Source organism: Giraffa tippelskirchi, chromosome X, assembly GCF_054371585.1.
Source record: "Giraffa tippelskirchi isolate mGirTip1 chromosome X, T2T-mGirTip1v1.2.pri, whole genome shotgun sequence".
NCBI classification, from domain to species: domain Eukaryota; kingdom Metazoa; phylum Chordata; class Mammalia; order Artiodactyla; family Giraffidae; genus Giraffa; species Giraffa tippelskirchi.
This window is the reverse complement of record NC_137289.1, coordinates 9413353-9437851: the sequence shown is the minus strand read 5'-3', so window position 1 is coordinate 9437851 and position 24499 is coordinate 9413353. Positions and strand designations below refer to the sequence as shown.

General features: G+C 39.8%; 1 pseudogene; it reads left to right on the top strand.

Moving 5' to 3' along the window:
* Positions 1 to 2651: 2651 nt before the first annotated feature.
* LOC145535853 (oxidative stress-induced growth inhibitor 2 pseudogene) lies at positions 2652 to 4302 on the top strand (annotated as a pseudogene).
* The last annotated feature ends 20197 nt before the right edge of the window (positions 4303 to 24499 follow it).

Genomic DNA, 24499 nt, shown 5'->3' with positions numbered 1-24499 from the left:
GAAAGATTGAAGGCACAAAGAGACGGGGAAGACAGAGGAGGAGATGATTGGATGGCATCACTGACTCAATGGACATGAGTTTAAGCAAGCTCCGGGAGATGGTGAAGGATAAGGAAGCCTGGTGTGCTGCAGTCCATGGGGTCCCAAAGAGTCAGACATGACTGAGTGACACAACAACACAATTACTTCCCTACTCCATTATATCTATGTGGAACTGCTCACACATTAAGAAACAAAACAAGTGAAAAAAGTTATATTGCTCAAAAAAAGTTGTTTATTTTTTCCCTAACGTTTGTATCAAAATGGATCTTACTGGCTTGCTCTTTTAACATCCACAGCAGCATATGCTCAAACCAGCAGTTGGAATCTATTAGGAGGACAGGAACTGCCACAAATTGCTATTCCATAAGTTTAAAATGCTATCACCAACATTGTACTAACACCAGGGAAGTTTAAATTGCAGAGTTAAAATGGGCCTCCCATTCCAAGTTGTGCCTCTATGTGAATGATAATGGGCCAGCAAGACTCATATAATCTGAGTAATTATTTGTTTCTGCTGAGGTGTCTCTTGGAGAGAATAAAAATAGTAATGACCACCATTTACTGCACTCGTCCTTTATGCCAGGTATTGTACTAAGTGATCACATGAATTATATCATTTAATCCTCACTACCATCTTATAAGATATAGACCATTATTTTCTTGTTTTACAAATGATGAAATTGAGACTGAAAATAACTTGCACAAAGTCACACAACTAAGAAATGACTAAGTTGGGGCTTGAATGGAGGCAGAATGGTACCCAAGTTAACTCTATTTACTAACCTGAGCTAGTTCTTCTCTTGTTTTCTTGCTTCATATAGAACATGACTCAATAATCTAGAGTAGAGATTTATTTTAATTACATACCCTACCACTTCAGAAAAAGGAATCGGCTAAGTATTTTATTTCAAATTACTGGCATTTCTAAAGGTTTGGGAGAATTTTGATAAACTCAATTTTATCTCAAGTTACCAAAAAATGCTTAACTGAGTAAGACGCAAATTAAAAATTCCACTAGCTATAAAAACCCTCTAGTGGAGTTAGGAAATCTCAGGAACATGAACTGAAACCATTCTGCACATCTTGTCATGGATGTCCAATGATGTCTGTGCTCTTCCAATATCTTTTCAATGTGTGCTTCTGTTTGTTTACCTGGTTACCACATCAGCATATTTTCTCATGCTAGAGACTATTCATGTGTCAATCATGAAACAGTTGATCCCATCCCTCAGAAAGCTAATGGAGATTTTTTTAAACACTTACAAACTAGCAATTCTATCTCATAGATAACGTTAGGTCTGTACCTAGTCAGCGTGTTAAAAAGCAAAGACATTACTTTGCCAACAAAGGTCCATATTGTCAAAGCTAAAGTTTTTCCAGTAATCATGTACAGATGTGAGAGTTGGACCATAAAAAAGGCTGAGCAACAAAGATCTGATGCTTTTGAACTGTGGTGTTGGAGAAGACTCTCAAGAGTCCCTTGGACTGCAAGGAGATCAAACCAGTCAATCCTAAAGGATATCAAGCCTGAATATTCATTGGAAGGACTGATGCTGAAGCCGAAACTCCAATACTTTGGCCACCTCATGCAAAGAACCAAATCATTAGAAAAGACCCTGATGGCAGGAAGGATTGAAGACAGGAGGAGACAGGGATGACAGAGGACAAGATTGTTGGATGGCATCAGTGACTCAATGGACATGAATTTGAGCAAACTCTGGGAGATGGTGAGGGACAGAGAAGCCTGATGTGCTGCAGTCCATGGGGTCACAAACAGTTGTACACAACTGAGCAACTGAAAAACAACTGCAAATTTCTGCACAGCACTAAGCTCTCATGTCCTTTGGATTTAAACAGAGCGTTTTGGAATGCATGTCATGTCAGAAAATGATATCATACACTGAAATAAATGTGGACATAGATTCCATGATATGGAAATTGGGTAAGATATAATTAATAGAATAAATGCATGGTATAAAAATATGGGGATTGATATCAGATAATAAATGTCATAAGCCAAACATAATTCATAAGTTCCATGAGTATTGTGGCCATGTCTAATTCATCTTTATATTCTATACAGGACTTGATATTAAATGATTATTTGTTGAGTTAATGTGCTTGCCCCTAGGAATTGTTCTACATCCATTAAGTGGATGTATAGTTTATAATCAGGCAAGAGGCACATCTTCTATGAATGTGGACAGAATTGGGTTCTCTGAATACTTATCTAGTAGCCTAATGCTTCTACAGGCTCCATATGAGATATACATAAAGGACTCTTTGAACAAATGTGCTTATTTGCAATGTAAAACCCATTCCATTTTGCTTCCAGTGTTTAACTGAAGTGTATGTAATACAAATAAACTTCATTCACTATCTCAAGACCAATCTTGCACAACCAGGGAAAATTTTCTAATGTGGTCTGTGTTGAAAGTGCCACATGCTTTCACAGAATACAATTTAGCATTATCAGTTCAGTCATTCAGTCGTGTCTGCCTCTTTGCGACTCCATGGATTGCAGCATGCCAGGCTTCCCTGTCCATTACCAACTCCCAGAGCTTGCTCAAACTCATGTCTGCGCTCAGGTGCCCAGGACACCGCCACCCATGCCCGTGTAGTGCTGCCACTGCTCCCTGGCCACTCATTTCAGAAACTACAGCGACACTGAAACTGAAGGAGAGATTTTTAATTCATTAATGCAATATTTTGGTGATAATTTCGGGAAAAAAGTTAAAGCTATGCCATTAGTTGAAGAAACTTCTTTACTTGAAGATTCATCAGTGACTTTGTCTGTGGTAGTAATAGGAAATGGACCCAGGAATCTGCCTTTCTTACATGCTGTCAGGCTAAAGACTGTATTTATCATCAGAAGAAATCCATCCAAATACAATCTTACACAGTAAATTAGAGGAAGCAAGACATCTTTCCATTGTTGATCAGGACTTAGAATGTTTGTTTGAAGGCCTTGAGGGCCAATCATCCAATCCAGTTGCAGTACTTTTCGACAAACTTCTTCATCCAGATGCTGACTTTGGGTATGATTATCCATCCGTTTTGCATTGAAAATTAGAACAGCATCATTATATCCCTCATTTAGTTCTTGGTAAAGGTCCACCTTGTGGAGTTTGGCACAATATGGAAGGCTCAATGTTGACAATCAGCTTTGGAAATTGTATGAAACTACCTGGACTTAAATTTAAAGACTGGGTATCTAGCAAATGGAGGAACCTAAAAGGGGATCGAGTTATGCCAGAGGAAATAGCTCGCTGCTATAAACACTATGTCAAAGTTATGGGTCTTTAGAAGAATTTCAGAGAGAATACTTACATTACCTCTGTATCAAGGCTCTACAGAGATCAAGTTGGTAATGATGGCCAAAACAGAAATATCTCAACACAGCATTTACAGATAGAGAAGTCAAAGTTTACCAAGAGAAACTAGGTAATCAGGGGTTATCAGCAAGTAGGATATGGTTCTCATATTCCCTTCTGTCTCTTTGCTGAAAATGTAACTCTGGCAGCTGGAACATTAGACTCTCCTGGCCGTCTGGAAATCAAAGGGGAAGATTTGCCTTTTGAGTTTCATTCAATGCCTGAATTTGGAGCTGCCGTAAGCAAAGGAAAGTTGCATGGCAAAGTGGATCCAGTGTTAATTGTAGGTTCTGGGCTTACCGCAGCTGATGCAGTACTATGTGCTTACAACAATAATGTCCCTGTTATTCATGTATTTCGCAGACAAGTAACTGATCCAGACTTAATTTTCAAGCAGCTTCCCAAAAAGCTTTACCCAGAATACCATAAAGTCTATCATATGATGTGTACTCAGTCATATTTTTTAGACTCAAATCTTTTATCTGATTATACTAGTTTTCCTGAGCACCACGTGCTTGCCTTTAAGTCAGACGTGAAATGCATTCTTCAGAATATCTCTGGACTGAAGAAAATATCTAAGCTCTCTGCAGCAGTAGTGTTGATAGGTTCTCATCCCAATCTGTCTCTTCTGAAGGAGCAAGGGTATTACCTGGGCCATAACTCAACCCTGCCAATCACATGTAAGGGTAATCCTGTGGAAATAGATGCATATACCTATGATTGTGTTAAAGAAGCCAACCTTTTTGCATTGGGTCCATTGGTTGGAGACAATTTTGTTCGATTTTTAAAGGGAGGGACACTGGGTGTTACATGCTATTTAGCTATAAGACAGAGGGGAAAAAAGCATTTATTTGTTGAAAGAGGAGGAGGAGATGGCATAGCGTAGAGCAGGTTTACATTTATATGGACACTTTACCATTAAAGATTTTTAATAGAGAAAAAAAATGAGCAGAGGAACTGAATAGAAATTTCTCCAAAGAAGACATACAAATGAACAATACGTACATGAAAACATGTTCAACATTGTTAATCATAAAGGAAATTCCAATTGAATCTATGCTTTATACCTGTTAGAAGGGCTATCATCAAGAAAACAAGAGATAAGTGTCAGCAAGTATATAAAGAAAAGGAACACTTATGTACTGTTGGTGGGAATATTAATTGGTAATGGAAAATTTGTACTTTTTTCATCTTTATTCTTTTCATTTTTCATCTCTGATTAAGTTTTTCTTCATATTTCATGTACATACTTAACTTTTAGAACCTATGGAACACAGTTGCAACTGTTTTAATGTCCTTCTCTGCTATTTCTAACCTTGGCGTCAGTTATATGTTGGTTTCAAATGACTGATTGTTCTTACTGTAAGCCATGTTTTCCTGCCTGGTAATCTGTGATTGAACGCCAGACATGGTGGATTTTACTTACTTGCATGACTATTTTTGTATTCTGAAATATTTGTTTCTGAGAAATGGTTTGATCCATCAAGGTCTTGTTTTTCTAACTTTCTATTGTATAGGGCTCATTTTTCCCTCACTACCTAGGGCAAGTCTTTGAGTACTTAGTGCCCTGTGAACCATGACTGTTTCCCAGGCTGGCTGGTGGGTACTGAACTATTCCTGATCCTGAGCACTGAAAAGAGTGAAAGTGAGCACTAGCACCATTAATCCTTTCAATATGAGTTTTTCCCTGCCCTTGGGGAATTCCTTCACACGTACATGTGATGAGTATTCCGTGGTGTAAGCTGCAGGTATTACCTTTCTCTTTCTGTGTAGCTCTCTCCTCTCCAGGACTCTGTCCTCTGGACTATAGCTGTCTTGGTCTAATAAAGTGAAAGTGAAAGTCGCTTAGTCCTGTCCAACTCTTTGCAACTCCATTCACTATAGAGTCCATGGAATTCTCCAGGCCAGAATACTGGAGTGGGTAGCCTTTCCCTTCTCCAGGGGATCTTCCCAACCTGGGGATCGAACCCAGGTCTCCCACATTGCAGGCAGTTTCTTTACCAACTGAGCAATCAGGGAAGCCCTTGTCTTGGTCTACTTGCACTCAGTTCTAGCTCCTCCACTCAGAGGTTTCTCTAGGTTCTGCCTCTATTTCCTCTCCCTACATTGTGGCCTGAAAATGTTCTCAAGGTATTAAGCTGGGGCAATCATAGCACTCAGCCCAATTGTTTCCTGTATCTCAGGGATCATTGTCTTTCATCGGTTATAGTCATCCTCTTGAAAACCATCATTTTGTATAATTTTGAGGTTTTTCGTTTGCTGTTTCAAGTGGCAAGGTAAATCCAGTCTCTGTTACTCTATCTTGGCCAGAAGTACTGTCACGTATTTTTAAAATTTTATTTATTTATTTATGGCTGAACTGTGGTGTTGGAGAAGACTCTTGAGAGTTCCTTGAACAGCAAGGAGATCCAACCAGTCCATCCTAAAGGAAATCAGTACTGAATATTCATTGGAAGGACTGATGCTGAAGCTGAAAGTCCAATACTTTGGCCACCTGATGCAAAGAATGGACTCATTGGAAAAGACCCTGATGCTGGGAAAGATTGAAGGTGGGAAGAGAAGGGGATGACAGGGGGTGAGATGGTTGGATGGCATCACTGACTCAATGGACATGAGTTTGAGTAAGCTCTGGGAGCTGGTGATGGACAAGGAGGTCTGGCGTGCTGCAGTCCATAGGGTCACAAAGAGTTGGACACAGCTGAGTGACTGAACTGAACTGAACTGGATTTGCATTGCTGTGCGGGGTTTTCTCTAGTTGCTGGGAACGGGAGGCTACTCTCTAGTTATGGTGGGTGTGTGGGCTTAACATTGCAGTGGCTTCTATTGTTACGGAACACGGGCTTTAGGGCATGTGAGCTTCAGTAGTTGCACTGCCTGGGCTCAGTAGCTGCGGTTCCTAGGGTCTAGAGTACAGGCTCAATAGCTCTGGTGCATGGGCTTAGTTGCTCTGTGGTATGTGGGATCCCCCTGGAGCAGGGATTGAACCCATGTCTCCTGCATTGGCAGGTGGACTCTTCACTGAGCCACCAGGAAAGCCCCCCCCCACTTTTTTAACAGATATAGTGCTATGTAGATTTTTATTTCTACTTTATTAATTTTGGCAAGTGGTATTCCAAAAGGAATATTGTCCATTTAAGTTACTGAATTTAGTGGCATAAAATTGTTTATATTTCCTTATTTTTATTTTAACATCTGTGTGATCTATAATAATTTCCCCTCTTTCATTCTTAATATTGGTTTTTGTTTTCCGTCTTTTATTCTGGGTTAATATTGCTAGTTGTTTATCAATTTTTAATCAACTTTTCCAAGAACAAATTTTTGATTTCTTGACTCCATTTTTGTCTAGCATTGATTTTTCACTCTTAACTTTGCATTTCCTCCCTTCTACTTACTTTAGGATCAATTTTCTCTTTTTCTAGCTCTTTATGGTGGAAACTCAGATCACTAAAATGGGAACTTTTCTTCCTTTTTATAGTATAGTCATTTAAAGATATGTTTTCCTCTTATCTTTGCTTCAGCTGTATCCTACAAATTCTGATGTGCAAGGATTTTATTATTGCTCAGTTCCAAATATTTTATAATTTTTCTTGTGATTTCTTCCTTGATGTATGGGTTATTCAGAATAATATTGGTGAATTTCCGAATATTTAGGCACTAAAAATACCTTAATGATTTCTAATTTAATTCCATTTTGGTTAGAGAACACATTTTGGATGATCTCAATTCTCTTAAATGTATTGGAACTGATTGTATGGTACAGAATGTATGTTGCAGTTTTGGATATATACTGTTCAATGCATATCAAATACGTCATATTGGCTGCTCAAATCTTTGATTAAAAAACTAAATCTTCTTTTTTTTGCTCTATGTATTTGATCAGTTACTAACAAAGGAGTTTAAATATCCAATGTGATTATGAATTTGTATAGTTCTCCCTTCATCATCTCTTTTTCACAAACTGTATATTACTCTCCCAGGTATGCTAATCTCCAACTCACTCCTTCTGAGCCTTGTCCCACAGCAGTGTGTTTCTAAACATTAATGAGTTTAAGTTTCCTTCTCTTCCTTACTGACATAGAGTGTTCCATGCTATATCCCACTTAAGATACAACATAAATAATTCAGTAGACTTCTCAGCAACCCCACTGCTGGGCATAAACACCGAGGAAGCCAGAGCTGAAAGAGACACATGTACGCCAGTGTTCATTGCAGCACTGTTTACAATTGCTAGGACATGGAAGCAACCTAGATGTTCATCAGTAGACAAACGGATAAGGAAATTGTGGTACATATACACAGTGGAATGTTACTCAGCTATAAAAAAGAACACATTTGAGTCAGTTTTAATGCGGTGGATGAAACTGGAGCCTATTATACAGATTGAAGTAAGCCAGAAATATAAACACCAATACAGTATATTAACGCATATATATGGAATTTAGAAAGATGGTAACAATTACCCTATATGCAAGACAGCAAAAGAGACAGAGATGTAAAGTATAGACTTTTGGACTATATGGGAGAAGGTGAGGGTGGGGCGATGTGAGAGAATAGCATTGAAACATGTATATTACCATATGTAAAATAGATGACCAGTGCAAGTTCAAAGCATGAAGCTGGCACTCAAAGCCGGTCCTCTGGGACAATCCAGAGGGATGGGGTGGGGAGGGAGGAGGGAGGGGGGTTCAGGATGGTGGGATACATGTACACCTGTAGCTAATTCATGTGAATGTATGGCAAAAACCACCACAATATTGTAAAGTAATTAGCCTCCAATTAAAATTAATTAATTAAAAAAAGACTTCAGTAAACTGAAAATTTCCTCCTTTAGATAAAGTAGTTTCTTATTGCTTTAAACTTGACACAGCTCATAGCCTCTTATTGAGTATGTGCAGCAGAAGAAGATGTGTTTAACCCACTTGGTTTCTGTTTAATTGTTTGGCTGGGCCAGTGGTTTCAGGTTGTGGCCAAAGAATTGAGTGGACTAAATGGCCCCCTCTGCATTATGCTCATATGCCTCAACTCACAGACCCAGAGTATACCCAGAGTATATTAGAATGCTGGTTTTGGTTGTATGTAAATCTTCCTTTGGGATAACAGATATTTCTAGGGACTTCTGCTCTTGGAAGATGACTTTGTATGTGGAGATAAATGACTAGTACTGTGACTGTAAACAGATAAAAACAAAGCACAGCCTCCGTTTAGCATATCCAAGGTTCCACGGTGCAAGTTCAAATGAGCAAATCTCCTAAAGAGGTAAATTTTCTCTAGATTGAGAGTGCATGTGTAGGGAGAGGCCTTAGAAAGTGTCCATGTATATTCAATAGCATTTATATAGATCGCATTAGAAGGTTCATCTTAATAGTTGCCTTTTGATTTTCTTCCATAAAATTGAAGGGTAAGTAAGCATATTTTTGTCACAGGGAAGAATAGTGGCCTTTAACAATAGCTTTTTGATTTGTACTAAGGCTAATCTTTTTTCTGAGGTGCACAATTGTCAAGGACATTGTCACTATTGTATTGTCCTGAAGTACTCACTCGGGAATTTGGGACCCTAGAAAGCTTTCTTTGCATGAAATCAAGTCTCCTGAAAAAATATAGGCAACTGGTAGTGAAATGGAGACTGAGGTCTTCTGCCAATGTTGTATTCTTCCTTCATTACCACTTTATAATGGAATGCAAGAACAGTGCTTTACAGTCTATGCTGAGAACAGCATGTATTGACCTTTTGTCAGTACTTCAGTCTCATGTTCTGTTTACTGTTGAAATATAGTATAGCTATTGACAAGCAAAAGGAACTGCCATAGATAGAGCATATATTATTAAAGCAGTTCATTTTCTCATCAACAGTTTATGTCTTGCTTTGGATAATTAGTGAGGTCTTGGAAGGAATTAGTATAGTATCTGGGAATGTGTGTGCCAAGAGAATATCCATACACTGAATTAGAAAAGAAATGTACTCATTTATGGGGGGACTGAGCAATGTGAATGGCATGCACATAGAAACTGAACTCTGAGATCATTCACATACAATTGGCCCATTTATTTCTCTTTGTCTATAAGGCTGACCTGGGGTCATTATGTTTCTAATGTTACACCACTGCCTATAGCAGACGCTACTCCTTTATTACCTATCATCACCCTGCATAAACTGAAAAAAAAAGATTCTATTCCTATTCAGCAGCCTGGGGATGTGTCAATCTGAGGAAATAATTGATCAAATGGACATTTTATTTACATGGCCAAAATCTGTATAGGAGGAGGTGGGACTCAGGGACTAAACCAGATACGCCATTTCTAGATGGTCCCAAGCACCTAGATATTCCTATGGGATTTAAGCAGCCCCGTGTTCTATCCCTGGTATGTGCTGTATAAAATTACATTTCTACTTAATTCCATCTTCACTGTGTATGGATTCACTTCCAGGTGGTTTAGGAGAACACATTCACATTTTATAGAGACATGTGGCATTCTGTGGTTATGGTCTATTCCAATGCTCAGAAATTTCTTTCTAAAATGATTATTTTGATTTCATTTTATATAATCATGGCTCCAGCAGGGAATAATCTTCCACCTATCGTGGTTCAAATGAACCCACTTTAATGGAAATATTTCTTAGAGATGAGAAGCAGGGTTACGAGAACCAATGATGGAGGTTGAGACATCCAGAGACTAGCAATAACAGGAAGCCATTACCTTTTTTAGGGCTGAAAGGGCTAAGGGAGGGGAGCTCCTGGAGCTCCCCCAGTAGCTGTCATTGTGAAGGAAGGCAACTGCTGCAAGTGAAGCAGTGCAGAAGCCAAGAAGAGGTTGCGAAGAAACATGACTCTTACCTTTCTCACCTCCCATCCCCCAGTGTCCAATTGGTGCCTCCAATGGGCTAAAACCCATCCCAAAGAGGCAGCAAGGGAGCAAGTTTCCATACCCAGTACACAACACAAGCAGAAAAAGGTGTAAAGTGGATTGGGGGATGAATTAGCATCCAGTGAGAGGTCACTGTTTTTGCATAGAGGCATGAGGCAGGAATCAAAGCACTTGAGACTATCCCACGCTGCCACCACGTTATGGCTGGACAACTCCAGTTCTATCCTAACCAGGCTCCTACATGCACACTTGCCTCCATCTAATCAGAGGACCGCTGATGCCTGAAAAATCAGTTCAAAACAAATCTGCCACACCCTGTCCTCTGCTGCCCACTCACCTCTCAACATTTAACCCTTCAATGGATTCCACTGCTTTTAGGACAGAAACTGAAATCCCCCCAGGGCCTGTGGATCTGGGAGTTATGCAAAGGTTTCCATGAAGAAGTGACTTTTGAGATGAGATCGGAGAGATGCAGAAACATTAACTAAAACAGTGGGGAAAGCAGGAAAAACGTTCCTGGAAGATAGAACAATGTTTCAAAGGTTCTGACTTAGGCAGAAAGCAAAGAAAGTGAGTAACGCTGGAATGAGCTGAACAAGGGAGAGAATGGAGCAAGATGCAATTAAAGTATGAGATTGGGACCAGATCATATGGAGCACTGCAGGTGCTAACTCAGCACCTGCACACAGTAAGCTTTAAACAAATAGTCATAAACAATGTTGAAAGACATATTATGTCCCTCCAGTGTAGTTTAGGATGTTAACATGAGATAAGACACATGCATCAATATGTCTGGGTACTTGATCACTTATGAATTTATTATTTAGTTCCCCATGCAGAAAAACATACAACAACCAACTCTTAGTTTATATTGGCTTTTCATGCATTTTACAGGTAGAGCAAATTTTTTTAGAATTGTATTTTTAGGTTATGCCCTTGAAATGCCTGAGCTAAAAGTCTTTGGTAGTATTATTCATGCATCACAGAAATTGTGTTTCTGCCTAAGAAATGAAAAATATGGTTCTCCGAAAACTATGTTTAAAAAACAGCTTTTTACTAGCTTGAATTTTTCTTCCTATAAAACTCACATTTTCCTGGTCATGAAAAAGAATGCAGTTGTCAGGGAAAAGGTGTGAGCATGAATGCATAATATTTAAAATTATTCCAAGTAAATGGTCTGGATTTCACAGAGGAAAATTGTCATATCAGGAGCAATGCTATGTGCTTCCTAAGAGACCATTCTAAACACATAAATATAAACCACGTGTTTGATGTGGTCCGTGAAGTTCTGGAAGGCAGAATATTTTTGTAATTGGCTTAGCTATGTTCGGGGAGACATGAGTTCAGCCCCATTGCTGCATCCCTTATAAAGGCTGTTTCCACACAGGTGATAGGGAATATATGTGAGGGAAGTACCTTAGAATTTTGCTGAGTTAATTTAGTCAGTGACACAGTTATTTTCAACATTCCAAGAAGCAAATAAAAAGACAGAATTCCTTTAGTCCACCTATTGGAGTGGAGAGAAAGGTAGTACTTGGAAATGAGGGAACGTATAGGAAGTGCCTAGCACGATGAGAATAAATATCACGCAAATTCCTACAGGAGACATTTTGTCAATATTAGTTCCTTCTTTTATCCATTTATTGAGATGCTCGAGTTGTCAGGGAAACGCTGATTACAAAAGGACACCCACACAGTTGGAGGGACTTCTCATGGGGAAATGGAGTTTGTTTCCTTTATTTGTGTTTCTTCTCAACTGGTCTTGGAGGAGACAGGACAGAAGGATTAAAGGTTCAAAATTAGAAGTTTCAGTGGGTTACAAGAGAAGCTGTGGGAAAGAGAGAGAAAGGTGAGTGCTGAAAAGTGTGACACCTCCTTCAAAGGTGTAGGTAGGTAGTGAAAAGGCAGAACGGAGCAGCTGTAAACTTTTGTTCAAGTAGTAGTACCTTATTTTCCACTGGAGTCTTACCCAGGATCCTAATGTATTAAAAAGATAAAAGAGGAAGTTTTTGTGATTCTACAAAACTCAGTTCTGTAACTGTTATGCAAACAACTCTGTAGTGGCACAGCCCAGTGTATTAAGAACAGCACAATGGCCAAAGGAAATTTCTAGCTAAGTCTTTAAGGAAAATTGAGTTATTAGAGAAATAGTTTCCAACTGAAATATACAAAGAGAATTTCCAGTTGAAATTTACTTAATTTCGACCTAGAAATGCCTTGCTATAAACTTGTATCTTTCATTATTTGCTAATTCCATAGATCACATTTCTAAATTACTTGGAAGTAATTGTTGCTTAAGCAATTTCAGGGCATTTTGTTAAATATTTTATTTTATGTGAAAAAGGCTGGATATTTTGTTAAATTATTAATTTTATTGTAAAATAAAGATACATCCTGAAACTGCTGACTTAATATAACTATTGAAACTGAGTTTTCTAATAGAAAAGGAATGGTAAATAAGTATAAATCTTGCCTTTGAGACAGATGTTTTTACATTATTTTTGTTAAAAAGAAAAGTTGCTAAAATATGAGAAAAATTAAGGAAATAGTGTACTTTGCTATTTATTTAACTTCTATTTAGATTGACAGCAATGGTTTTGAATAATTTCAATTGTCAGCTAATATTATCAAATGGAATCCCCCAAATACAGTATTATCAACAAAACCTGTCTTTTCCAGCCCCATGTGAATGAGTATTGCATTGATGCCAGGCTATGTTGGAAAGCTGAAGTAAATATAAGCCTATTAGTTAAAAAGCAAAGTGGATCCATCCACATCTTGACAAATGACCCAATTCCATTCCTTTTTTTTTTTAGTTGATTTTATTTTATTTTATTTTTTTATACATTTATTTATTTTAGTTGGGGGCTAATTACTTTACAATATTGTAATAGTTTTTGCCATACATTGACATGAATCAACCATGGGTTTACATGTGTTCCCCTTCCTGGACCCCCCACCCACCTCCCTCCCCATCCCATCCTTCTGGATCATCCCATTGCCCCGGCCCTGAGCCCTTGTCACATGCATCGAACATGGAATGGTGTTCTGTTTCACATATGATAATATACATGTTTCAATGCTATTCTCCCAGAACGTCCCACCCTCACCTTCTCCCTCAGAGTCCATAAAATTGTTCCATGCATCTGTGTCTCTTATTCTGTCTCGCATATAGGGTTATCGTTACCATCTTTCAAATTCCATATATATGCATTAGTATACTGTATTGTTGTTTTTCTTTCTGGCTTACTTCACTCTGTATAATGGGCTCCAGTTTCATCCATCTCAGTAGAACCGATTCAAATGTATTTTTTTTAATGGCTGAGTAATATTCCATTGTGTATATGTACCACAGCTTCCTTATCCATTCGTCTGCTGATGGACATCTAGGTTGCTTCCATGTCCTGGCTATTGTAAACAGTGCTGCGATGAACATTGGGGTACACGCGTCTCTTTCAATTCTGGTTTCCTCGGTGTATATGCCCAGCAGTGGGATTGCTGGGTCATATGGCAGTTCTATTCCCAGTTTTTTGAGGAATCTCCACACTGTTCTCCATAGTGGCTGTACTAGTTTGCATTCCCACCAACAGTGTAAGAGGGTTCCCTTTTCTCTACACCCTCTCCAGCATTTATTGCTTGTAGACTTTTGGATAGCAGCCATTCTGACTGGTGTGAAATGATACCTCATTGTGGTTTTGATTTGCATTTCTCTAATAATGAGTGATGTTGAGCATCTTTTCATGTGTTTGTTAGCCATCTGTATGTCTTCTTTGGAGGAATGTCTGTTTAGTTCTTTGGCCCATTTTTTGGCCCATAATTTCTGCTGTACAGCAAAGTGAATCAGTTATACATCTGCATATATCCCCTCTTTTTTAGTTTTCTTTCCCATTTAGGTCACTACAGAACATTGACTAGAGATCCCTGTGCTATACAGTAGGTTCTCACTATTTATCTATTTTTTACGTATGTGTTAGCTGCTCAGTCGTGTCTGACTCTTTGCGACCCCATGAACTGCAACACACCCCAGCCTTCCCTGTCCTTCACTATCTCCTGGAGTTTGCTCAAACTCATGTCCATTGTATCGGTGATGCCATCCAACAATCTCGTCCTCTGTAGTCCCCTTCTCCTCCTGCCTTCAATCCTTTCCAACATCAGGGTCTTTTCTAATGAGTCGGCTCTCGCATCAGGTGGCCAAAGTATTGGAGTTTCAGCTTCAGCATTGGTCCTTCCAATGAATATTCAGGACTTATTTACTTTGGGATTGCCTAGTTTGATCTCCTTGCAGTCCAAGGGATGTTCAAGAATCTCTTCTAGCACCACAGTTTGAGAACAATAATTATTTGGTGCACAGAACTTCTTTATTCTTCAACTCTCACATCCATACATGATTACTGGAAATACCATAGCTTTGAAGATGTGGACCTTTTTTGGCAAAATAATGTCCTGCCTTTTAATTTGCTCTCTAGGTTTGTCATAGCTTTTCTTCCAAAGAGCAAGTATCTTTTAATTTCATGGCTGCAGTTACTGTCCACAGTGATTTTGGAGCCCAAGAAAATAAAGTCTGTCACTGTTTCCATTGTTTCCCCATATATTTGCCGTGAAGTGATGAGATCAGGTGCCATGAGCTCAGTTTTTTGAATGTTGAGTTTTAAGCCAGATTTTTCACTCTCCTCTTTCATCTTTATCAAGAGGTTCTTTAGATCTTCTTCACTTTCTGCCATTAGGGTGGTATCATCTGATATCTGAAGTTATTGATATTTCTCCTGGCAATCTTGATTCCAGCTTGAGCTTCATCCAGCTGGCATTTTACATGATGTATTATGCATATAAGTTAAATAAGCAAGTTGAAAATATACAGCCTTGACGTAGTCCTTTCCCAATTCTGAACCAGTCTGTTGTTCCATGTCCAGTTATAACAGTTACTTCTTGACCTGCAGACAGGTTTCTCAGGAGACAGGTAAGATGGTCTGGTATTCCCATCTCTTTAAGAATTTTCCACAGTTTGTTGTGATCTAAACAGTCAAAGGTTTTAGCATAGTCAATAAAGCAGAAGTAGATGTTTTCCTGGAATTCCCTTGCTTTTTCTATGATCCAATGGATGTTGGCAATTTGATCACTGGTTCCTCTGCCTTTTCTAAATCAAACTTGTACATCTGGGAACTTCTTGGCTCATGTATTGTTGAGGCCTAGCTTGAAGAATTTTGAGCATTTCCTTGCTAGCATGTGAAATGAGTGTAATTGAGTGGTATTTTGAACATTCTTTGGAATTGCTGTTCTTTGGGATTGGAATGAAAATTGACATTTTCCAGTCCTGTGGTCACTGCTGAGTGTTCAAAATTTGCTGGCATATTGAGTGCAGCACTATAACAGCATCATCTTTGAGGATTTGAAATAGCTCAGCTGGAATTCCATCATCTCCACTAGCTTTGTTTGTTGTAATGCTTCCTGAGACCCACTTGACTTCACAGTTCAGGATGTCTGGCTCTCGGTGAGTGACCATACCACCATGGTTATCTGGGTCATCAAGATCTCTTTTGTATAGTTCTTCTGTGTATTCTTGCCACCTCTTCTTAATATCTTCTGCTTCTGTTAGGTTCATACCATTTCTGTCCTTTATTGTGCTCATATTTCCATGAAATGTTCCCTTGGTATCTCTAATTTTCTTGAAGAGATCTCTAGTCTTTCCAATTCTATTGTTTTCCTCTATTTCTTTGCATGGTTCAGTTAAGAAGGTTTTCTTATTTCTCCTTGCTATTCTTTGGAACTCTGCATTCAGATGGATTTATCTTTCCTTTTCTTCTTTGCCTTTCACTTCTCTTCTTGTCTCAGCCATTTGTAAGGCCTTCTCAGACAACCATTTTGCCTTTTTGCATTTCTTTTTCTTGGGGATGGTTTTGATCATTGCCTCCTGTACAATGTGTTGAGCCTCCATCCATAGTTTTTCAGGCACTCTCTCTATCAGATCTAGTCCCTTGAATCTATTTGTTACTTACACTGTAGAATCATAAGGGATTTTACTTAGGTTGTACCTAAATGGCCTAGTGGTTTTCCCTACTTTCTTCAATTTCAGTCTGAAATTTGCAATAAGGAGTTCATAATCTGAGCCACAGTCAGCTTCTGGTCCTGTTTTTGCTGACTGTATAGAGCTTCTCCATCTTTGGCTGCAAAGATATAATCAATCTGATTTCGGTGTTGACTATCTGGTGATGTCCTTCTGTAGAGTCGTCTCTTGTTTTGTTGTGTATACTCACAACCATTGAATCATGCACTTTAAATGAATGAATTGTAAGGTATATTAATTGTATCTCTATAAAGTTGTTAGAAAGAAAAAAAGACATTCCATCCCTGGGAACCCTGAGGTCAGGGATCAGACTGGATTCTTTCATATCTTGAGGCTCATTTTTTCAATGTCTGGCACCTTTTGGATTTAATGACCATAGATGGTTCTCTTAGGCCCTGTTTCTCTATGCAGCAATGAGGAGATTTTTGCCACAGAAATATCATGTTATAAAAACTGAATTCATTTATGAGGATATGAACTGATGAAAGCTGATTATTTGTATTAACATGATCTCTTGCAAGACCTTTCTCTGCCTTTGGGGACCCTTCCCAGACAAAGATGGTGGTGGTTTAGTCGCTAAGTCCTGTCCGACACTTGCAACCCCATGACTATAGCCGCCAGGCTCCTCTGTCTGTGGGATTATCCAGGCAAGAATACTGGAGTGGGTTGCCATTTCCTTCTTCCAGACAGAGGTCAGAATCCCATTCTGCGACCACGTTGGCCGTATAGAGATAGGAAGCCGAGGGGCTGATTGAGAAGTACAGATGCAGATTTCACCCGCAGCTTAGTCCCTCCAACAGCCGCAGCTACCATTGCTGGCCGCCCACCATACTGGAGTGCAGCAAGCATTCCCTGCTAGTGTAGCAGGGTACAGGGCAGGCTCCTTTTTGCCTAGTGGGAGCACCAACAGGCATCAATTCTCTTTATATGGATATTTTTATTTAAGATGGATTACTATGTAGAACATGTTTTTTTCCCCCCGAAGATTCTAACATCTTAAATGTATGGCCAATTTCGTATAATCTATGGTGTCGATGGTACATGCATTAGAAAGTAACATTTTTATAGGCATGGATTGAGAAATGAATGCAGAGAAAATGATGTAAGTGATGTCACAATCAATTTTCTCTGAGCACTGGTATAAATTGCAGGTGGCTACGCTTTTCTAAAGTCCCGATTGCACTGTCACACCAGAGATTTCTCAGCAGATACGCCTGCATTTCCAAATGGAAAGGCAAACACAATGGATAGTCTCACATATGTCAGTATTTGATTCAATTGCTAATTAAAATAAGCAGGGCGTAAGAACAGAATTGAAAAATAGACATGCCCACATGATATCCCTCTGGCCACCATTTTTCTGAATTCCACTTATACTATTTCTTAAGTATCTTTGAGCATTTACAGTGCTGATAAAAACTTGACTTCTCTGATTCACTGTAGTCATGTATAAGTTTTAGCTGATTTTGATTTTTAGCCATTAGGGAGAGCACAAGATAGTAATATAAACTGAGAAAAATAATCCAATCTCTCATATAAAACTAGAGAATTTTTATATGAGTCAGTCCTTACATGTACACATTTTATTGCCTTTTGAGAGCAACCTCAGTGCCCCCCCATTGCTGGCATCTTTCATAGCTCAGGAGCCAATGTCATTTAGCAAATACTCTGGTCTGTTTTTCTACCTGAAAACACTTCTGACAGCAAATGTGTGAGGTTTTTCCCCACACTAACCAGTTCTCTGACTCTCCAGATACCACATGTGTATCCGACAATTCAACTCAACTCTGACAATAACTACCTGGAGTTAGCATCAGACTCCACAGGTGAAGGGTTCAGCCCCATGAGACTACCTCTTACTTTAGACACCAGTTCACAAGTCTCTCAGGCCTCCCATACGTCTGATGGACCAGCTACTATCATGACTTCTTAGGTTTTATGACTTGCTAGAATCGTCCACAGAATCCAGAAAAACAGCTTATTTACTACTAGACAAAGGATACAACTCAGAAATAGTCAAATGAAAGAGTTGTACGGGGGAAAGTGTGGAATGAAAGGATACTGAGCATCTGTGTCGTCCATGAGTGCACTACCCTCCCAGCAACTCACTGTGACCACTGACCCAGAAGCTTTGTCTACCCTGTCATTTAGAATTTTTCATGGATGTTCTATTATGCGGATCTAATTGATCAAATCACCGGTCATTGTTGATTAACACAATCTGCAGCCCTTCTCCCCTCCCAACCTTATAATCATATTTTGGTCTTTCTGGCAACCACATCCCAATGCTATCTAGGCACGTCTCACTGTTCTAGGGTCTTGACCAAGAGTTTGTTTCCACCCTCAAGCGTGCCAAAATCCCTCCAACAATTCTAGTTTCTATTATGAAGATTGGGTTTTCCCTCCAGATAATTTGACCGGTGCCAGGAATCACTTCCCCCTCCAGGGGAGACAGCCCTCCGTGTGTCTGTATTCTGGCCTCAACTTGGAACTGATTCATTTTCTATCCCTTCACCAGAGAGCAACTGTAACTGTCACTCAACTAAAGTTATCCACTTCAGTAATAAGGCTGTTATCTCACAGCAGGTTCTATTGAGGACTGAATCCTTCCTTTCGAGGGGAATTACGCAGAACAGGAGGCTCTTGTCATTCCAGCCACACTGACAAAAATGAGCCTAGGTGTCCAGTCAGAACTCAGTCATCTTGATATGTTGCTTTCTTCCTCAAAATGCACACCTACTATCCTGCTATGATCGTGCCATCATCATGGCCTTGATTCTAGAACTTTCTCTGATCCTCCATCAGATTTTGCATAATATGGAGATTTCACACTAAGCCAATCTCCTGGGTAACTGAAACTCTTCTACAGCTTATGAGGCTGCAGGTACTGAAACGAACTTCTTTCTAGCCTTTTGGTTTACAGTCCTCACCAAATTCATAAGTGTGAATTATTCCACAGAGTATCACTTAGGGGAGAGTATTTTCCTTCGTGTACAGAGAAGCTTCTTTAATGACTCACCTTTCTCGAGGTTTTTTCACCTCCTACATCCTGGGCTGCTCATTAAAAATGAACCCATCTGGACTGATTTCTTACACTCTTAGAGCAGTCTCACTGAGTCACAGATTTGAATGCTTTGGCTTTCACACTTTTGGGGCATAACTCTCCAGTGACCCAGTGTGTGTGCCTGCACATGACTGCACACACACATACACACACCAAAACATCAGACTAATGCTTACCTTCACTTCATGTGACACACTCAAAACTATTATATTTATTTTGTTCCATTAATTATTTTTAATTTTTTTTTTATTTCATCACTGAAGAGTGGATTACAAACGCATGGTATCGGTGACTGTGGCCTGTTATCATTAGGCAAGAGAAATCTCATTTAACATAGCCTGGGTAAAGGGAGTATGTTTTAGAGGGCTGAAAAGTGTTCGTAAAAATGAATGATGAAGTGAACAACCAAGCTTCAAGAAGGCAATAACCAAAGCACTCTGGGACATCTGCCCTCTCCCCAAACTGACCACTGATCCTTGTGGCTGTCTTGGTAAGGTCCTGTAAGGATACAGAAGCAGTTGTCTAAACCGTGGACAGTACTCAGGGTGCAAGAAGTAGTTTCTGTGCCAAAGAGATGATAGCAGAAATGTCACAATGAAGAGAGTCACTGGAAGCCAGATAAAAATGTCTGCTTAGGAAAAAAACGCATCACACTCCTCAGTTGCCTAGCGTAGATATACCTTCTTTCTAGAACGCTCTTTTAAAAGTATTCCTCTTCCCAGTATCATTAGCACCAAGAATAATGCAATTTTCCCACATGCAACCATAATCTTGCCTCAGTCTCTGCAATGGGACACAATCCAGGTTAGACATGGTCACAGCATCATCTTCAAGTCTAGGATCTCAAAATGACACCTGTTCCTCTGGACCAGGTTCAAATGTGGTTCTTTACAGTCATATACTGTATGATTCAATGATACACTTAACCATCACAAGATAACATATATAATTACTACACAAAGGGTGTACATACTTTACCTTGATGGACACTGAAAATAAATTGAGTCAGAAACATTCCTTTGCTGATCAATTTTTTGACTGGAAAAGAAATTATTTCATCAGGCAACCTCATGGTTCTTGGTTCTGCTCCCATTTTCCAAGTCTTCCAAGGATGTTCCTGATAAAAAGAATTAGGGTTAATTCTAGGCCACATGCTTTTTTTAAGGTTTGGTCAATTTCTCCCTTCATTGATCATAAACTGTGATTAGGAGGTATGTGATATAAGAAAATACAGTTGGCCCTTGAACAACACAGAGGTTAGGGGCACAGACCCTCCCTGCAGTCAAAAATCCACATGCCACTTAGAGTTGGACCTCCTTATCCATTCCTGATGTTCTGCATCTGTGGATTCAACTAATGGCAGATTGTGTAGTACTGTAGTATTTACAGGGCTTCCCAGACAGCCCTAGTGGTAAAGAACCTATTTGCCAATGCAGGAGACGTAAGAGACACTGATTAGATGATCCCTGGCTCTGGAAGATCCCCTGTGGGAGGGCATGGCAACCCACTCCAGCATTCTTGCCTGGAGAATTCCATGGACAGAGAAGCCTAGCGGGCTACAGTCCATGGGGTCTCAAAGAGTCTGACTAACCAACTGAAGCAACTTAGCATGCATACATGTAGCATTTACTATTGAAAAAAAATCTGCCTATTAGTGAACTGGCACAGTTCAAAGTCATGCTGTTCAAGGGTCAACTGTAGTACATTCCGTGTACATTATGTGTTTAGGGGCAAAGGAGAATTCATCCAAAGGGAGGACAACACAGTCTGAGGATTGTTGTGAGCCAGGATGTGACCCCATTTTACATCCTCTACTATTATGAATGAACTCAAATGAACAAACATTTATTGAATACTTGCTGTCTAGTCAAAGCTATGGTTTTTCCAGTAGTCATGTATGGATGTCAGAGTTGGACTATAAAGAAAGCTGAGTGCCAAAGAATTGATACTATTGAACTGTGATTTTGGAGAAGACTCTTGAGAGTCCCTTGGACTGCAAGGAGATCCAACCAGTCCATCCCAAAAGAAATCAGTCCTGAATATTCATTGGAAGGACTGATGTTGAAGCTGAAACTCCAATATTTTGGCCACCTGATGCAAAGACCTGATTCATTTGAAAAGACCCTGATGCTGGGCATGATTGAAGGCAGGAGGAGAAGAGGACAACAGAGGATGAGATGGTCGGATGGCATCAACGACTCAATGAACATGAGTTTGAGTAAACTCCGGAGTTGGTGATGGACAGGGAGGCCTGGCATACTGCAGTCCATAGGGTTGTAAAGAATCGGACACAACTGAACGACTAAGCTGAACAGACCTGAACTGTGTCTGATTCCTCCTCTTGGAGGAATTGGATTCAGCCAGTATGAGTAGATGCCAGCCATGGGAGCAAACTCTGAAGAGGATTATGGCATTTGGTAGCCTGATCAAGAAACATAGCTAATAAGGGTGGCCAGAAAAGACTGGGCAGGCCACAAGGCAATTTCAGCACTGTCATATGAGTTTCAAAGATGGAACAGCAATTGCAGATCCAAGAGGGTGAATTCAAGGTCCAAAATGAGAACTCATGTAGGAAATAAGAAACTGGGGGAAAGGAGGGACAAGTCAGGAGACAGAGTGACATCAGGAGAAAGGGTCAAGGACGTTAGTCATGAATAGGGCTCAGGGGTTTGGAACTCTCTCTTGCTGGGTGCTGACTGTACAGGGATGAATCAGAGTCAGAGCCCTGAGCAGACAATGGGCCAGCATCAAATCTGGTTTTACTAACCATGCTGGTGCCAAGGTTCTGGCAGGGGAAGCAGCAATAGCCTCCCTTTTGGGAATTTTGCCACCTACCCTCTGAAATGATTATAACACAGTTCCTTAGGGCACAAAGTAGTATGGTGTAGTAAAAAGAATCAGAATCTAGAAATCAGAAAAGCTAACTTTTGTTTATTTATTAATGCAACAGATGTTTATTGAGTGCCTTTTATATTTATTTATGCTGTCCTCAGGGCTGGTGATACAGCCATGGACCAGACAAGGCTCCTGCCCTTATAGCTTAGATTCCAGGTGAGTAAGCGATACATCCAGTTATTAATACCTCCCCAGGATCTCAGTTGAAGAAGGATTATGTATTTTTTTTTTAGTTGGAGGATAATTGCTTTACAATATTGTGTTAGTTTCTGCTGTACAACAAAGTGAATCAGCCATTTGTTATCGTTGTTCAGTCACTCAGTCACGTCCAACTCTGCGACCCCATGGACTGCAGCACAGCAGGCTTCCCTGTCCTTCACCATTTCCCAAGTTTGCTCAAACTCCTGCCCATTGAGTCAGTGATGCCATCCAATCGTTTCATTCTCTGTAGTCCCCTTCTCCTGCCTTCAAACGTTCCCAGCATAAGGGTGGTTTCCAATGGGTCAGCTCTTCACATCAGGTGACCAAAGTTTTGGAGCTTCAGTCTCAGCATCAGTCCCTCCAATGAATATTCAGGACTGATCTCCTTTAGGATTGACTGGTTGGGTCTCCTTGCAGCCCAAGGGACTTTCAAGAGCCTTCTCCAACACCACAGTTCAAAAGCATCAATTCTTTGGCACTCAGCCTTCTTTATGGTCCAATTCTCACATCCATATATGACTACTGGAAAAACCATAGCTTTGACTCGATGGACCTTTGTTGGCAAAGTAATGTCTCTTCTTTTTAATACTTTGTCTAAGTTTGGCATTGCTTTTCTTCCAAGGAGTAAGCGTCTTTTAATTTCAGCCATATGTAAACATCTATCTCCTTCCTCTTGAGCCTCCCTCCCACCACCCTCCCGCCCTACCCCTCTAGGTCATCACAGAGCACAGAGATGAGCTCCCTGTGCTATACTCTGGGCTCCCACTAGGTATCTATGAATGTATCTATGTGGAATCTATAAAAATGATGCAGAAGAACCTATTTGCAGGGCAGGAATACCAACACAGACATAGAGGATTCTCTTTAGACAGCACCCCAGCTTGTCCCAAAGTGCTCAAAGCCTAATGGGATACCCCTAGTTAACAGACAGCCCAACTTGTTATGCCAACTGGCACCATGGATTTCTACAAGGCCTACTGGCAGAGATAAAACAGCGGGGACTGATTTCCTTGTCCTCAGTACCTGGGTCTGTATTAGGAGGTGGCAGTTGGGTGCAGTCTGGGAGCTAGATTCTAAATTCCTTGAGGGCAGGAGTTTTTGTTCACATATGTATTTGAGGGCTTAGCAGATTATTCATCACTTAGTAAAGACTCAACAATTTATTGAATAAGTGAATTAATCCATGGAGATAAGCTAATTGTGGCATCTTTTTGCACTAGATCTATAATGAGACAACCCACTAGTGAAAAAAAGGAAAAAATTAGTCAAATAAGCATTTGATGGCATGAGTTGTGAGTGGAAGGTTTAAGGCTTTTATAGCCACACTAGTAAACAATTTACATTTCTATTTTCAACAAATGAATTCATTCTTCAATGTGCCCCAAAATACCAGTTGTTTTAGCATCTCAAGCTGGCTTCATAATACCAAAAATATTTGATATATATGTAGGTGTATGTATGATAGAGGCCTTTATGAAACAGGCCAAAATATCAGAAAGCCTGCTTCTCATAAGTGACAGTTCCAAATGATTCGTCTGTATTCTTTTCAATCACTGCTAACACATCATCGGTTAATCTTCTTCATTTTTCCTTCTGTACTCTTGAAATGGATGGTGACGGTATTTTTAGCATTGTTTTTTTTTAATTTATTTATTTTAGTTGGAGGCTAATTACTTTACAATATTGTAGTGGTTTTTGCCATACATTGACATGAATCAGCCATGGGTTTACATGTGTTCCCCATCCTGAACCCCCCCTCCCACCTCTCTCCCCATCCATCCCTCTGGGTCATCCCATTGCCCCAGTCCTGAGCATTTGTCTCAAGCATCGAACCTGGAATGGTGTTCTGTTTCACATATGATAATATACATGTTTCAATGCTGTTCTCTCAGAATGTCCCACCCTCATCTTCTCCCTCAGAGTCACTGTTTATAATAGCCAGGACATGGAAGCAACCTAGATGTCCATCATCAGACGAATGGATAAGGAAGCTGTGGT